The following is a 16,696-nucleotide window of genomic DNA, read 5'->3' on the forward strand; positions in this document are numbered from 1 at the left end:
CCCTCCAAGGCCTCTCCTTCTGGGCTCTTCCCTACCCAACATGATCATGTGTGACAGTGGTGGTGGGTGGAGTGTTGGGGACCTGGGGGGAAGCAGAGCCTGGGTGGGCTTCCTGAGACAGACATTCCTGGTCACCAAGGCAACAGCAGCTCAGGAGCACATTGGACTAAGTCTCCACTCTGATTGGCTGGGGCTGACAGTGTGGCTGGAGCCTTGGTGTCCTAAGAGGCCTAGACATTGTGTGAAATGGGGACCAGTCCTTTATACTGACAGGGAAGCTCTGTCTCGTGGCTAGGATGGGTGGGGATAACTAGGCAGATAGGAGACACAGCCATTAGGAGCCAGAGAGACTCGGCTCTGAGTCTTTCTTGCTTAGAGGCCAGAGCAGGTCTCTACCCTTACGGGTCGGGTGTCACTGACAGCACTGATTTCAAGGTGTATGGGGATCAGATAAACAGCAGCAGGACCTAATGTGTTGCCCGGTCACACCAGTCTGTTCTCACCAGAAGCTGAGACTGTGGGATTCTTATCTCTGGCTAATAAAGGCGCTCCCAGGCTACGGATGTAGCTCATTTAGTAGAGTGCTTGCCTTGCATGGGCAAAGCCCATGCTCAATCCCTAGCACCACAGAAAAAAAACGAGCCTGATGGCACCCAGGCTGGTGATCGTAGCACTCAGGAGGTAGAGGAAGGAGGACCAGAAGTTCACGATCATCCTGGGCTACCCCGTCTCAAAAAAGAAAAAGAGAAACCCAAGCTGGTGGCTTATGCCTGTCATACCAGCCCTTGGGAGGCTAAGGAAAGAGGAGTGACATGGGTTTGAGGCCAGCCTGGGCTACAGTGAAATCCCCATCTCCGAACAATCGAAGAAGCACAAGCAATGGAAGCCCCGCAGAATGGTTGGCTGAGTTAAAAGCATGTGTTGACAAAGCTGGTGACCGCCCCAGAACTGTTCACGTGCTAGGAAAGAAGTGACTCCCAACTCCTGCAAGGTGTCCTCTGATCTCTCTCTCTCTGTGTGTGTGTGTGTGTGATACTCCATACACTAAATAAGTGTAAAATTAAAAACAATATATACCTAAATGAACATCTAAAAAACCAAGAGTCAGGCCTAGAAAGGTCGTGTCAGTTGCTCAAGTCACGGAGGCGGCAGGTGACAGAGTCAGGATGTAAAATGCAGGCTGTCAGCAGCCTGTGTACATTACATACTTGTCTGCTATGCTGTCCTGTTTTCTGGTGTCCTCCAGGTTCTGTGCCTATGTCACACATGCGTGATGCGTGTCTGTGAGAAAACATGAAGTCAGATGGGGCGTCTTCTCACCCCAGAAGCTCCTGGTGTGGCTAGGGATGCAGCACAGGACCAGTGTGTTATCAGTGGAACTGTGGATGGCCTGCATGTGGGACAGGGACAGGAGGAGCTGCTGGCGTGATAACTCAGCAGTGTTCCAGAGAGTGCCGGAGCCCAACTCACAGGATGCCCAGGGCTATGGGGTATCACTGGAAGAAGCTTGTTTTCAGCCTAGATCCCGTCTTCCACATGGGGCACAGTGGCCCATCTCCTGTTTCCACATAACCATCTTCTTGTCCTGTGGGGTTTCCGGAACGTTCTTGGTATGTGGGAATGGGGAGAAGAGGCTGAGGCTGCAGGGCTTGGAGGAACCCAAGCTAAGCCTTTTCTCCTCAGTTGGGCACGAGGGGTGGGGTGGGGCTGAGGTGACCAGAGCCTGACCCTTTGAGGCTCCTTGCTCTGGTAGCCAGCAGATGGGTCTCAGAGTCATCTGTAGCAGCACCATGGTGTCTGATGGATGACTGTGCCATGGACGGATGACAAGAGGAACTTGCAGTGTCTGATGGTAGCTGAGCCAGCATGGGCCCAGGCTAATTCCGTTCAACTGTATGTGGTACTCCTGCCCATCCTCTCTGCCAACAGCAGTACCCTCCCTTTGGGAATTCACCCCATGTTAGTAGTTAGGCTGCCAACCACAGTATTGAACCCCATCCGCACTGTTATAGAGCAGGCACATGGACCATGCCTGGCCGACCTGAGTTCTCCTCTGGATTTCATCATTCAGCCCAGGCAGGGAGAAGGGTCTTATGCTGGCACAGGTGAGCTTGGCTGGCTCCCCTACTGGGAAGGGTGTCTGATCTCAGGAGGTGGGGGTGGGTGAGGGTAACACCCCTGGGGGCAGGGCATAGCCTGTGACATTGTCAGCATAGAGAATGGAAGCGTTCCCCAACAGCATCATCTGAAGAAGGTCTGGATCAAGTCCTACCTGACACCTGATCCTCCATCCCATCGGGGCAACGCCATCAAGAAATGTACTGCCTTGCAAAAAGCCAGCTAGAGTTGAGATTATGTCATTATGTCATAGTCTCCCAACTATGGAGGCTCCCCAGGGTCCTGTGTGGGAAGGGCTCTTGGCATACACGGCCATGGCAGACAGCTGGTGACAGGGTCGTGATAGTGGGTCTGCAGAAGATGATGTCTGGGCGGCAGAGTTGGAGCCCGTGAGCACTCATTCACTCGGCCGTCCATTCAGGCAGTACCAGGCTGCATTCCAAACAGTTTACAAAGAGCTGATTATCCTCCCGACAAGCCAGGACAGTGGATACTGTTATTTGGACCCTTTATAGGTGGGTGAATAGTCCCCAAATGCTTAAACTGCTCACTCAGGGTCACACAGCTAAACTTGAACTCCACACAGCTTGACTCTCCCCCCGTAGCCTCCCGAATTTCTGTTCTTAACTAAGAGTGGGGTGTGAGTAGACCCAATCGAGCCCAGCGTCCTATGCGTGTCTCCTAGCCCAGGGAGTGTGGGGTGAGGCTGCCATGTCCATGGCTGGGATGTGGTGCTGGAACTCTGAGCCCCAGTCTGGTCTGGCTGATAGGGAAGGAAGACAAAGGGCTGGCCCTATGGAGTCTCTCAGAGGGAGGGCAGGACAGTGGGGTGCTGTCGTAATCACTCCCCAGCCTAGGCGGACATGGAGCTGGTGCCAGGCTCTTGCCAGGCACCCTGCCATCTTGCAGGCTGAGATGTGATAATCTCCTGTGGTGAGTGATGGGTTTTGGCTAGGCCCTGCTGAGCCCTCGGCAGGAGGCTGGTGACTTTAAGAAGCCCTGGCTGGTAGCCCAGTTCTGGGAAGTTTTCAGTGGTTCCAGCCAGGGAAGCCCTGAGCAGGCAGGAGGGGGAGTGTGCACTGAACGATGCTGTGTGTGCAAACGGGAGAACACAGGAGCCCCGGGGACCTTGTGCAGTGGCCAGGCCTCAGCATGCCCTCTATGCCCAGGCACCTCCCGCAAGCTTTTCTCCTCTCATTCAAAGGCTAAAGCCCTGTTTACAAGGGAGAGGTGGAGGCTCAGCCTGAGAAAGAGGCTTCCCTGAGGAAACAGCCCATCTGCCAGGCTCTGTCCTGGCTCTGTAGGGCCTTGTGGACCTCGCCTGGTTGGCTTGTCTCTGACCTGAAGTGTTTCTGGAAGACGTGCCAGAAAGGGGCGGGGCCCTTCAGTTTTCCCTGCCCAATCTCAAACACCTTTTCTCTTGTTATTGCCAATTCCAGAGAAGGGATTTTTTTTCCTGGTAACAATAACTGGCAGGTGCTTTTGCATTTATGGAGGGGAACACAGAAGCCCCTGAATCTATACTTAAGTGTCCTGTGAGGTTGGGACTAGGGGCCAAGTCTTCCATTGTTCCTCACTGACTGGAGCTAGGATATCTGGCCGGCCAGGCTTGGGAGCTTTAGTAATAAGAACCGAATGGCTCTGGAGCAGAAGAGACTGTAGACCCCGCCCTGAAAGTTAGAGCTTTGCTAAAAGAGGAGGCACAGGGACTGACAAGGGACAGCTTAAGTGATGATCTGGACCCAGGGAAGGAGACAGTGTCCTTAAGGGGCGGGTGTACCAGTCCCACATGAGTAAGAGGGCTTGGTCATGGCTCCTTAGCAAGAGCAGGCCACCCAGCCTTCTACAAAGTGGCCTGTCTTAGACTTCCTGAGAACACAAATGGGGACCCACTGTGGGCTTAAGAAACAGAGAGCAAGACTGGAGAGATGGCTTAGCGGTTAAAAGCACTGGCTGCTCCTCTAGAGGACACGGGTTCAAATCCCAGCATTCACATGGCAGCTCACAACTGTCTGTTAACTCCAGTTCCAGGGGATCCATCATACCCACACCAAGCATGCGTGGGCACAAATCTATGCACACAGGCAACATTCTCACACATGTAAAATAAAATACATAAATCCTTTTTTAAAAAAGTAAAGGAAGAAAAGAAAACAGTGAGCTTGCAAGAGAGACACTGGAGGCGGGATCCCACCTCCGGCAGACTGCATCTCTCCTCTGCCTGGCCACCTCCATGCTAGAGGCTTGCCTGCCTCCTCCCACTTCCTGTCTAGAGCCCAGTGCTCAGAGCAGCTGTCTGCGTGGGCACATGTGGTTCACCCTCTTGGCTGTCGAGTCCAAACTCCCCACTTCCTGCCTTTGGTTATTTTGCTGAGGTATGAAGAATCCATAACCTCAAACCTGGTGGGGGCAGGTAACCAGGGTGGCCTCTGCAGTTCATGGTAAGTTCTCCCCCAGGGTCTTGTGTGGCTGGAGTCCTTGGACTATGCCAGTGATATTGAAACTTCACTTTCCCAAAGCACTCAAAGGCAGCCGCTGTACCTGCACCTTACCCACGGGGCCCTTTCTCCCTCAGAACCCCTGTGAGGAAGGAGCTGCTGCCCTCCTGTGTAGAGGGAGAAACTGATCTTCTGAGAGTGGCAGGGGCTCCATCGGTGACGATGACATGGCTCGTAAGCAGCTGAGCCGGAAGTGCTCCGGCTTTAACATCCACCTCCTTGCCCTGTCACAATCTCCGGGTGGTCCAGCGGCCAAGAGGGTACTGACCTGACATGGGACCGCTAAAGCCGGTGGCCAGCATCACATAGTCCTGAGTGGGTTGAGAGAGGCACACACTGCACTCAGCAGCAAGGGTAGAGTCTAGGTGCAAGGAACAAAGACCACCTGGCTGGCCTGTCATCCTGCACCAAAGTTGACTCAGCTTTGAGGCCTTGGCACTGGCAGCCGAGAAGCGGGCATCATGGGAAGTACAGGGTGCTTGTCTTCCTGGCTGTATCTCTGGTCCAGCTGCCCCAGGGTTGGGCTCCTCAGTTTCCTCTCTATAGGATGCTGCGGGGCAGGGAGGCAGGGTCCCCCCACTGTACTGCCCCACCTCCTTAAACTCTGTTTCTCTCGCCTCGGGAGGCTTGCCTTTCAGAGGGCCTGAAGCACACTTCTCCTGACTCATCCTGGTCTTTCTGGTCTCAGACAATGTGTCGATGTGTCACCATCTTCTCCCAACACCTGCCAGACGGACCCCTCCCTTGTCCTCTCTTGCATGAGGCCACCAGCATACTGTTAGTTCAGGAACTCAGACTGGAGTCATGTTGCTTGGGTTTAGCAAGAACCCACCTCTGAGGGTTGCATGATCCAGCCCTCTGTGCCTGGGTTCCCTCACCTCCCAGAGAGAATCGGTAACGGTATATATCGCTGTTTTTGTGAGGATCAAATAGAAGCATTTAAAATACTTCTCATGCAGCGTTTTGGCTGGTATACAGCAAGCACTGAATAAATGTGTGATGTGTTTACTTCAGCCACGTTGTTTATTTCCCACACCACAATTCGGTTGCTGAGAGTGAGGACCGTGTCTTGTTCAATGATTTACTTTCAGTAGGGGGTTCATTTACTGGGCCGTCGCAGGCGCAGGGACGTTTATTCCCTGAATAAATGAATGTGAATGAATGAATGAGTGAGTGGATGAATGAGCGGAGGAATACCAGCATCTTGTGCTACGAAGAGGTTGTGATAGATCAGCAGGACAGATCTATCTGACGGTAAAGGAGCTCCAAGCCCTGCCAGCTCTCTGTTCCCAGCAGCCTCTAGGGTGAGCCCGTTTCCACCTGTCCCGATTGGGGGTACCATACCCCTCCAGACAGAGGAACCTCTCTCAAGATGGACGCAGCTTCCTGTTGCCCCGGTGTGACCACAGCAGTGTCTGGTGCTGTTCAGCACTGCTCCCAGATCCTATTCCAACCATGGGGCCTGGGAGCCAGTGTGAGTTTCCCCTGTGCTCAGCAGCTCTTTCTCCCAGGCCCGCAGCATCAAATCCAGCCTGGTTTTTTTTTTCCACCACCCACTCATTTTCCACACCCTCACAAATAGAAATGTCCCCACTGGCCCTCACACTGTTCCCGTGCCTCTCTGCTTCAGCTTGGGGTGGGCTGCTGACATAGCACTACTCCTGCCAGCCTTTCTGAGCCCCCGTGTGCCCTGGAAACATGCGTGGCTGTGTCCAGTCTTAAACGGAGGGGAGGTGTAATGTTACCCCTAAACAGAGGTCACTGGGGCCCAAGGGACAGGTCTGCTGGATGCCTCACAGTTGTAGGGGCCAGATGTGGCTTTACCCTCCAATCTAATAGCCTCACAACTGCCTGTAACTCCAGGGGATCTCGTGCCCTTTTCTGGCCTGCACGGGCATGCTCTATGAATGTGAATATAAGCAGGCACACAGGCACACATAAATAAAAGAAAAATGCATCTTTTTTTAGAAATTAAAAAAAAATTGCGGGCTGGAGAGATGGCTCAGTGGTTAAAAGCACTGACTGCACTTCCAGAGGTCCTGAGTTCAAATCCCAGCAACCACATGGTGGTTCACAACCATCTGTAATAAGATATGATGCCCTCTTCTGGTGTGTCTGAAGACAGCTACAGTGTATTCATATAAAATAAATAAATAAATCTTTTTTAAAAAATTGCAAAAATGGCCAGGCAGTGGTTGTGGTGCATGCCTTTAATCCTGGCACTTGGGAGGTAGAGGCAGGCAGATCTGTATGGGTTTGAGGCCAACCTGGTCTACAAAGCAAGTTCCAGGACAGTTAGGACTACATAGAAGAGAGACCCTGTCTTGAGAAACGAAACAAAAAAAAACACTTTTTTTAAAATTTTTTAATTTGGGGGTGAAAGCCAGGCGGTGGCGCACGCCTTTAATCCCAGCACTTGGGAGGCAGAGGCAGGTGAATTTCTGAGTTCGAGGCCAGCCTGGTCTACAGAGTGAGTTCCAGGACAGCCAGAACTACACAGAGAAACCCTGTCTCGAAAAAAAAAAAAAAAAGTTTAATTTGGGGGTGAGGAGAAGAGGCAATCAAGAGATGGCTCAGCAGTTAAGAGCACTGACTGTTCTTCCAGAGGTCCTGAGTTCAATTCCCAGCAACCACATGGTGGCTCACAACCATCTGTAATGTGATACAATGACCTCTTCTGGTGTGTCTGAAGACAGCTACATATATATACATACTCATATATATAAAATAAATAACTAAATCTTTTTTAAAAAGAATTTTGAAACAGGCTCTCATAGCTCAGGCTGGCCCTGAACTCATTATCTCTGAGGGTGATCCTCCTGCCTCTGCTTTCTGAGTGTACCCCACATCCACCAGTTTATGTGGTACTGAGGCTGAGATGCACAGCACACTGGAGTGCAGGCAAAGCACTTTACCAACTGGGTTACATCCCCAGCCTCAGTTTAACACACTTACGTTGTCACACACAGCTGATGGCTTCTGTTCTGGACACCATGGGTCTGTACAGTTCTTCAAAGATCAACCATTCACACCTTTAAACTCTGGGTTTCTGCCTCTGCTGTTTGGCCTGCACTGGGTAAGGAAAGCCTACTGATTGCCAGGAAACAGCTCACCCATCTTTGTCACACTTAACAGGCTGAATCGTCACACCCAAAGGACTCAGGCCCTGTTTAGACCTTGAGTCCGAGTCCCTCCTCACCAGACTTCCCTACCGTTTCTTTTCTATGGAGGTGTCTGTCATTTGTACAGGATAGAACTCGCAGGTGACAGCAGGATGTGTTCTGACAACCACACACATATGTAATCAACCGCCGTGAAACCGGAGATGGGATACTTCCAGAGTGTTCTATTTCCCAATCTTGCTCCATTCTAGGAAGTCTGAGGTTACCACTCTCCAGAGCATCCGTCACCAGTGATTAGTTGGCCTGGCTTCAAGCTTCACGTGAATCGTTTTCCCACATTTGACAGGGAGGCTCCTAGCAGGAGTTGTCTTTTCGCTTTGGAACGTGTATCGTGGTGCCAACATGGTGAAAAGGAGCCACCAAGCCTGGGCCTCAGAAAGGAGGCCTGGAGGAGTGAGGCCAGGCCATAATGCCCTGGGGACCTGTGGCCTGTCACCAGAGGCATCTATCCTCCAACTCTGTGAGAATGGGGACCGAGCAGTGTTTCCTGTGTTTCTGTTTTGCTTTTTTTTTTTTTACAACAAAAGGTTTAAAAATATTGATTTCTCATGTAAAATCCCTACCATGCTGGTGTTTTAAAAACGTTGACATGTCTGAGGGCCAGATTTGACCAGCTGGCAGTGAGCAAGAGCCTGGGCACTGCACTGATAGGAACAGCTGATACTTGGTCTGGCCCTTCCTTTGTCTCAGGTCCTTGTCCTGCAAATTCATTTAATCCTGGTAATGATTTCTAATAAATCCTTCTTATAATTGAGCAGGCTTAGCCCCGGGCAAGGATTAAGCGCCTGACCTGGCCTATAGACTAAGCCCCAGGATGAGCAGTGAGTTGAACCCAGCTGGTTCTAAGGACGGGCTTCCTATTACCCACAGATAGGAAGATATTACCCATAGATAGCCCTTTCAGGGTTCGGGGAAGATGAGGCTTCTTTGCATGGTGATGCCACCTGAGGGACAGCTTTGCCAGCCAGGGAGGTGCTGTTTCCCTGGAGAGGCCTAAGAGGGCCTGAGCCCTTCCCACTGAGACTTCCTTGGCATAGATCAATTTCTCGTGCAGGTGCTTTCTTAGCAGGCAGGTGATGGGACCCCAACTTTACAATGCTGAAATGGCAGCGAGGTGAGGTGAGGAGGTTGGGAGCCTGGAAGATGCCTGATGAGGGCTTGCGGGGAGGTAGGAGGTAGAGCCCAGCCCAGGAAGGCGAGGGTGGAATCAGACAGGGCCAGGATGTACTGCTGCCTCAGGGGTGCTAGGCACTGGGCACCCTCACTTCCTGGGGATGGGTCCAGACAAGCTTGCTACCTGGAGAAGCAAAGGATAAGGATCTTGCTGGCAGGGTAACCTCCTGTGTCCCAGGGGTGAGGCAGGGGAGTGCCTAGCTGGAGTCTCATCCGGACTCTCACTCCAGAGTCCTTGTTGCAGGGTCTGTGGGTCCTTGGCGGGGGGGGTGGGGGGGGAGAAAAACATCTGTAGTCTTTAGTGTTTTGAAGGCAATGGCGTAGAAGGGCAAGCAGGCAAGCATATGTGTCCAGACTCTTCTGTGGCCTTAGCCTACCTGCAGGTCCCTGCGTGGGTATGCAGTGGGTGGTGAAGAAGTGCGTACGGTTTTGTTCTGTTTTTAACTGAATTTCCCAGTTTGCATCCCACTTTTGAGATGTGTGATGTTATCACCACCCAGAGTTGCTGTTGTTGTTAATTATTGGTTTTTCAAGACAGGGCTTCTCTATGTAGCCATAGCTGTCCTGCAATTAACTTTGCAGACCAGGCTGGCCCTGAACTCAGAAGTCCGCCTGCTTCTACTTCCGGTGTGCTGGGATCAAAGGTGTGCACCGCCAAGCCTGGCTTCTCTACCCAGAGTTCTAAGAGGTGCAGGGTCACACAGCTTGAGGTGGTAGCTGGTGAGAAGGAAGCGTACAGAGTACTCAGTGCCAGCCTGGGGCATGGGCCAGAGGCTAGGCTGGGGACTCTGCCTCTCAGGCAACTGTGATGAAATGTGCACCAAGACTGTGTCCTGGGGAACACCTCATGCTGGCTGTGTCCCCTCACTCTGAAGTTTCTGGAGCCTCAGTTTCTCAATCTGTGAAATGGAAAGAGTGCTGCCTATCCTGACGGGTTGTGGGGAAGGCCCAGCTTAAAGTACATGCCCACAGAAGCTCTGAGGTGGCTGTGAAATCTCACTGGTCTTTTAAGGACAGGGGACAGACAGGTCCCTGGTCTAGCTCAGTGGAGCGTCATCCACGTTCCAGAATTCCCCATAGAAGAGACACTCGGCCTCGTCGGCCCTTTTTCTTCATTTCAAACAGAGTATCAAATGGCTAGTCTAGGCTAGCTTCCAGTTCTGTGTAGCTGAGGATATCCTTGAAGTTCTCATCCTTCTGGGCCACCATTCCTAGGCCGACTTACATTGCCTTTGTGTTTTGGGTGCTGGCTGAATTTTGTGTTAAATTACTTTATTTGAAGCCTATCACTGCTTTTGTCTTTATGTGTGTCTGTGTACCATATGTGTATCTGGTGCCTGCAGAGGCCAGAGGAGGGCTTCGATCCCCTGGAACTGGAGGTACACTTGGTAGTGAGCTGCCATGTGGGCGCTGGGACTCAAGCCTGGATCCTCTAAAATAGCAGCAAGTGCTGTTAACCACTGAACCCTTTCTCCAGCCAGGACTGACTGACTGACTTCCTTCCTTCCTTCCTTCCTTCCTTCCTTCCTTCCTTCCATTTGCATTTTCTTTGAGAGAGCCTCATATATCCTCCGGCCTCCGCTTAGTGTGGAGCTGTGGATGGCCTAAAGCTTCTGCGCCTCCTGCCCCCCCTCACCCTGGTGCAGGAATCGCAGGTGTGTCCGGCACATCAGTATCTGCTGCTCTGCTCTGGATGGTAAGCCAGAGCTTCATGTGTCTTAAGCCTATATCAACTGAGCCACGCCCTCAGCCTCTCCAGCACCTGTTGGTATTTGTTAAAAGGCAAGTTGGTGTGAGATCTGTCATGTCACCGTGTCACTTTCCGGTCCCTCAGCCCGCTCGCCCTAGTCATCACCTGCCGCCTGAGGAAGAAAAAAACATATGTGAACCGTGATTGTCATTCACTGGCTGTGTGACCTTGGACAAGGGACTGGGCTTCTCTGAGCTTATTTCTCAACCTTGAGAAGGATTCATGCCCACCTCTGACCTCAGTGGAGGTTGACAGGGTCGTCCACATAAGTTGGCTGTCTGAGAGTCAGGAACCTGGGGTGTGCATAAGTTCCTGTCCCATCTGTTTCTTCCTCTTCCTAGCCGCAGCCTGCCCACCAGGGTAACACAAACACTAATTACCAGCATTTCCACAAGCTGTTTCCTGGTTGAACCTAATTACGGAGCAGGTCAGTCACGTTGTAAATATCATTAAACCAGACAGATTGGCTTTGTCTTAAGTTTTATGTGATTAGATCAGCAAATTGCTCCAGCGCCCTCGGCCTCTTCAGCCTGGGACTGACGAAGCCTGGCTGTCCCTCACAAGGGTGCTGGAGCACCAAGGTGCAGGTGTCTGTCTGTGGCTCTGGACTCAGGGCCAGCTCGCTGGTCTGCCTCGTGCACAGTGCACGGAGAAGATTGGGAGATGATGTCTGAGGTGGACAGGAACAAACAGGTGCGAAGAGGGAAGGTGGGAGGTGCTGGCTGCTCTTGTGGTAGAACTGTCTGCTGTGTGATGGAGCCCCCAGGGATGGCGCCCAGACTCAGAGGTTTTCCAGATGTGTGTGTGGCTGTTGGGCAGGTGTGAGCACCCTCTGTGTGAGCACCCTGTGTGTGAGCACCCTCTGTGTGAACACCCTCATTGTGAGCACCCTGTGTGTGAGCACCCTTCGTGTGTGAGCACCCTCTGTGTGTGAGCACCCTCCGTGTGTGAGCACCCTCTGTGTGAGCATCCTTTGTGTGAGCACCCTCATTGTGAGCACCCTCATTGTGAGCACCCTCTGTGTGAGCACCCTCTGTGTGAGAGCACCCTGTGTGTGAGCGCCCTCTGTGTGAACACCATCTACAGTCCTTTTAGTTTTACCTGTGGGTCTTCCTTTTTCCCTTCTAAAGAGCTAGCTCTTTCACAGCAGGCCATCTGCAAGGGGACAGTGGCTTAATGCCACTTTCCTGCTAGGCACCGAGCTAAGTGCTTTATTAGTTAGCCCAGCACACATAAAGACCCTGCGTGCTGGGTCCTCCTCTCATCCCCATGAAATGATGAAAGCCAAAGTACAGGAAGCGACTGACATACCAAAGCCATGCTGTGTTTAGATTGAGACACTGAAGGCCGGTTTGTGAGAAGGGGCCTGGTGAAGTCCTGGAAGGCTGCCTGGAGGAAGACTTTTGAGCTGAGGAGTTAGCTGGTCATGGATGTGCAAAGGCTTGGGAGCAGGAACCTGTGCTGTTTAGGGGACTGGACCCCATGTTTTGCTGTTTCCAGTGTGTGTGGGAGTGGATCTGCGAGGGACGAAGCAGGAGAGGTGCTAAGAGTCTGAGCCTGGGGTACCACATATGCCCAGTTGGTCCATATTGCAGATCTAAACCCAGGAGACCCTGAAGGGAGCTGCTGTCAGCTGCTCCGGTGCCCATGGTAAAGGTGGCCCATGCCTGGCTGTCCACTGTAGAGGTGCCAGTCTGCATTCTACATCCACAGGAAGTCTGTCTGTTAGCAGGAGCCGGGCTGGATCTTGTCAGTTAATTTACGTCTTTGTACCCAGAGTTCAGTGGGACATGAGCCACAGGGAGATCCAGGGACTAGGGGGCTAATAGAAAAAGGCTTTCTGGGGGAGCTGAGCCGCTGGGGCCATGACTGGAGGCCAGAGGTGACTGATGGGGAGGGCCTGCTCGGGGGAAGGGGATGTACACTGGAATACCCATGCGTTAGAGAAGACGGGAGGTGGACAGCCAGGCATGGGCCACCTTTATCATGGGGACCAAAGCAGCTGGAGCCGCTCCCCTCGGGGTCTCCTGGGTTTAGGTACACAAGTCACCATGGGCCAATTGGGCATGTGTGGTCTCTGTCATACTGTACACGAACATAGTAACCTACTCCCTAGCAGGGCTGCCTTGTGTCTCAAAGGAAGCAGTAAAGAACCCGACCTCCTCTGTGTATTCTAACCTCGGGTGGTTCCCTAAACCTCAGCTTTAGGCCCCCACCCCACCCCTCTTCTGCCTCTTGCCCAACATCTGTTCCCTTCCCCTTCTTATGCCTGTCTGTGCCATGAGAACCTTTGGTGGCTCAAAGCCAAGTCTCTTTCCCCACCTACCAAGTTCTGTCCCTCTATTCCCATAGCACAGGTGGAGTGGCCTGTGACCTCCAAAGAGCCTGGCCTAGGAGCTAGGCTCCTGGTGAGGAGCCACAAGAAAAGGAGGAATGAGGGAAGAGGCCTCAAGAAGATGAGGAGAATCTGAGGTCAAGTCTTAGTTGTATTAATTGGCAGGCCTCAATCTCCAAACCTGTGAAATGGGTGTCCCAGGACTGGTCCTGTACAGTGATTATAGATGTGAATAAATGAAGCCATAAAGGAACCCTGGACCTAGGTGCTGTCAGAGTCAGCGACTTGGGGGTGGCTTATCATATATTATTATTATTGTTATTGTTGTTATTATTATCATCATCATCATCGGCCTTGGCATGCAAGGCAGGTACTCTATACTGAGCTCTATTGTTAGCCTCTGTCAGTAACATTTGTTTATTGTTTTGCTTGAAACAGAGTATGTGCCTGGTGACACAGGCGCAGTGCGCACACATGAAGACACACACACGGACACACGCACACACGCACATACTATAGAATAACAATACGAATAACACAGGCACCTGCTCTAAGCCGGCCCTGATCTAAGCACCTGATCTATTACCTCATTATGTATCATAACACTCCTGTGTGTGTGGGGGGGTTCTGGTCCTGTGTGTGTGTGTGTGTGGGGGGTCTGTTAATTACCCAGTTCCCCAAATGATACAACTGAGGCATAGAGAAGGAGTCTCTTGACCACTGTCACACAGCTAGAAGGTGGCCGAGCGGGGCTGGGGATTGAGGTTTGAAGTGAGCTTTGGCAGGCTCCGTCTTCACGCCTGTTGAATGAATGTGTCCCGGGTGACACGTAGCATCTCACAGATCCCAGCCTGTTGCTGGCAGAAATAAATGATGAGCACTTGGCCACGAGGGTGGCCCCCGCCCCCGGAGCAGTGGGGACTTAGAAGAAACAGAATGTGAAAACAGTTCAGGGCGTGGCTCCCCAGCCCAGGCTGGAAACTCTGCTCTCTTTGTCGCCTCTGACATGCTCCAAGATTCCCACAGATCCTCTGCCTTGGGCAAACCGACCACAAGAGTCAGATGAGTGACTGAAGCTGTTGGGACCCATGGGACCCTGGGTACCACCAGGCCACAGGCCCTTGTCGGCTGAAACATGGGAGCATCTTGGTGTCTTGCTTGTGCTCATCCCAGATCCACAATGGCTACCACAGTTTCCAGATTTGCCACCATCTCATCTGGTTCTCGTCACTGTCCCGGTACAGCTGGACATCGGGGACCCAGGACCCACATTCTACAGGGAGTAGCTAAGCCCTCCTGTGAGCTCCAGGCCCAGATGCAGCGCAGATTTCGGGGGGAGGGAAGAGGCTCCCCACAAAGCAGTTCTGCTTTCCTGAAGCTCAGGCAGGGCGTGGTACCCATATAACCCCAAATGAGGCCATTAAAACAGGCCCTGGCTGTTCCACCAGCCCAGGGTCTAATCTTCTCAGGGCATCTCCATGAAGTCCAAACCAGAAGTAGTTGTGCCTGCCATAAAGAACACAGGCCCTGGTATCCAGGACCCAGGCTTGCGACCTGACTCTGGTCCTGACTAACTTGCTGTGTGGCCTGGCCTCCTTGGGTGGGGACAGCCTACTGAAGCCAATATGGGTTGGTTTGCAGGTCAGTAGAAAAGCTCATATCCCAGCTACCTCAGGGTCCAGCCAGGGCACTGGAGGGGTGAATCCTCCCTCAGCCTCCGTCATCTATTTGTGAAGTGCAGATAAGAGTGTTGGCTGAGAGAGCTGAAGTGCTCTGAGACAAGAGAGACACATCTTAGGTGACACCCAGTAGGTGTAGGGTCCGCTTACCACCTCCCCTTTCTCTGTCTATAGAAGACACATCTGCTGGGCTAGCCCAGGTGGCAGGAATGGGGCAGAGCTTTTGTGGCCTGAAAAATGTTTATTTTGCTTGAGAGGTACCTGGGCTGCTATGTCAGCCAGCCACTAACAGCCGTAGTGGGATGGGTGGCATGTGGTTGTCCACCTACCCGTTTCCACCTTTGCTCAGACATCTAGAGGCTGCAGCCCCAGGCTGGGGCCTTGAGGAAGCAGAGCAGGCTTGGTTTTCAGAGCACCCCTATCTGAAGAGATGCCTGGTCTAGGGAGGTGGCGTGGGGAGGAGTCTGGAGGGACACATGGGGTGGGGGTGGGGGCACAGATGCTGTCAGTGGTCAGGAGGTTTCTCAGAAAGGGAGGTCTCTAAAATGAACTGGAAGTGTGGGAGGAGCCATTGTTTAACCTGCCCACGAGCTGCTTCCCATAGTTCTGGTTTCATTCTGTGTAAGAGGGGGCCACGAAAACTCTCAAAAAAGAAAAGGTACCAGGCGGAGAGGAGAGGGTGGGAAATAGAAGTCGTCGCTTCCCTGGCCCTCCTAGGTCCCAGGGGAGGTGCTGGGGGAACCAAAACTCTTCCTCTGGTGATTGATTAGCACCTGTCAATGTAGCCTAATCTCTTGTTTTAGAAAACCCTTAGATGTCTTTCTCCCCTGGAATGATGTAGTAGACACTCCTCCGCCCAGTGGGGAGAGGGCCATAAGATTCAGGAATTTGGTTAACTCTGCCCTCTACCCCCAGAGGTGGAGCTGGAGAGATGGCTCAGTGGTTAAGAGCACTGGCTGCTCTTGCAGAGGACCAGGGTTCAGTTCCCAGCACCCTCCTGTCTGTAATTCTAGTTCCAGAAGATCCAATGCCCTCTTCCGCCTTCAATGGACACCAGTTATTCATTTGGTATACATGCATGTATATAAACAAAATACCTATGTACATATATTAGACTAACAAATTTTCCCCCCACCAAATCCCCCACCCCAGACATGGTTTCTCTGTGTATCTCTGGCTATCCTGGAACTCACTCTGTAGACCAGGCTGACCTTCAACTCAGAGATCTGCCTGCCTCTGCCTCCCAAGTGCTGAGAGTAAAGGCATGTGCCACTGCTACCACCAAACTAGCAATAAATAAATCTTTTTAAAAATGTTTATTCTATGTTGTCTCCAAGTAACATGTACCACATGTGTGCAGTACCTGTTGTGGCCAGAAGAGGGTATCTGATCCTCTGGAACTGGAGTTACAGAACTGAACCTGGATCCCCTGCAAGAGCAGCAAGTGAGCCACTGAGCCATCGCTGCAGCCCCCCAATCAATAAGTCTTTAAGAAGATCTATTACCCACACAGCTCGATTTCCCCCAGAACCCGTGTCCCTTGGGTGTGTCTCTGTGTTCCCCATAGGCATTTTGTTAGACACCAGATTTTTCACGAGAACTTGAAGGCACTTTAACGCCTCGCCACTACTGGCTCCGTCGTTCGGCTTAAGAACTGTTGTTGAACACCTACTCCGAGCTGGGTGATGGGGCATCTCCCACGAGGGCCCAGCTGCTGTAGAAAAAGCTCGTGGTTTTCAGGGGAGAGGGAGAGAGAACGCCGAGCAGTAAACATGGAAAATATTAACTGAGTGCTGTGGATGTGTGTGGAGGTGCACACTTGCCATTCCTGTGGGTGGTGGAGGCAGGAGGATTGTGAGTTGCAGGCTCGCCTGGGCTACATGATAAAACCCAGCCCTCCCCACAACGAAACCAACCACAGCAGACAATGAGCACTATAAGGAAGTAAAAGGCTACTGTAG

At 52.2% G+C, this 16,696-nt stretch overlaps 1 protein-coding gene across 2 annotated transcripts in view; it reads left to right on the forward strand.

Moving 5' to 3' along the window:
• Positions 1-16,696, forward strand: part of Ece1 (endothelin converting enzyme 1) — a 103,277-nt gene that overhangs the window by 30,663 nt on the left and 55,918 nt on the right. Inside the window, exon 1 of one of the 2 annotated variants that reach the window (XM_028759970.1) lies at positions 7,070-7,086. The exons of the other annotated variant lie outside the window; for it this stretch is intronic. The gene's annotated coding sequence lies outside the window, so the exon portion shown is untranslated. Of the gene's footprint in view, positions 1-7,069; positions 7,087-16,696 lie in introns of those variants that run through there. 2 annotated transcript variants of the gene reach the window in all.

The sequence above is a fragment of the Grammomys surdaster genome, unplaced genomic scaffold (genome assembly GCF_004785775.1).
Source record: "Grammomys surdaster isolate TR1022 unplaced genomic scaffold, NIH_TR_1.0 126313, whole genome shotgun sequence".
In the NCBI taxonomy this organism is placed as follows: Eukaryota; Metazoa; Chordata; class Mammalia; order Rodentia; family Muridae; genus Grammomys; species Grammomys surdaster.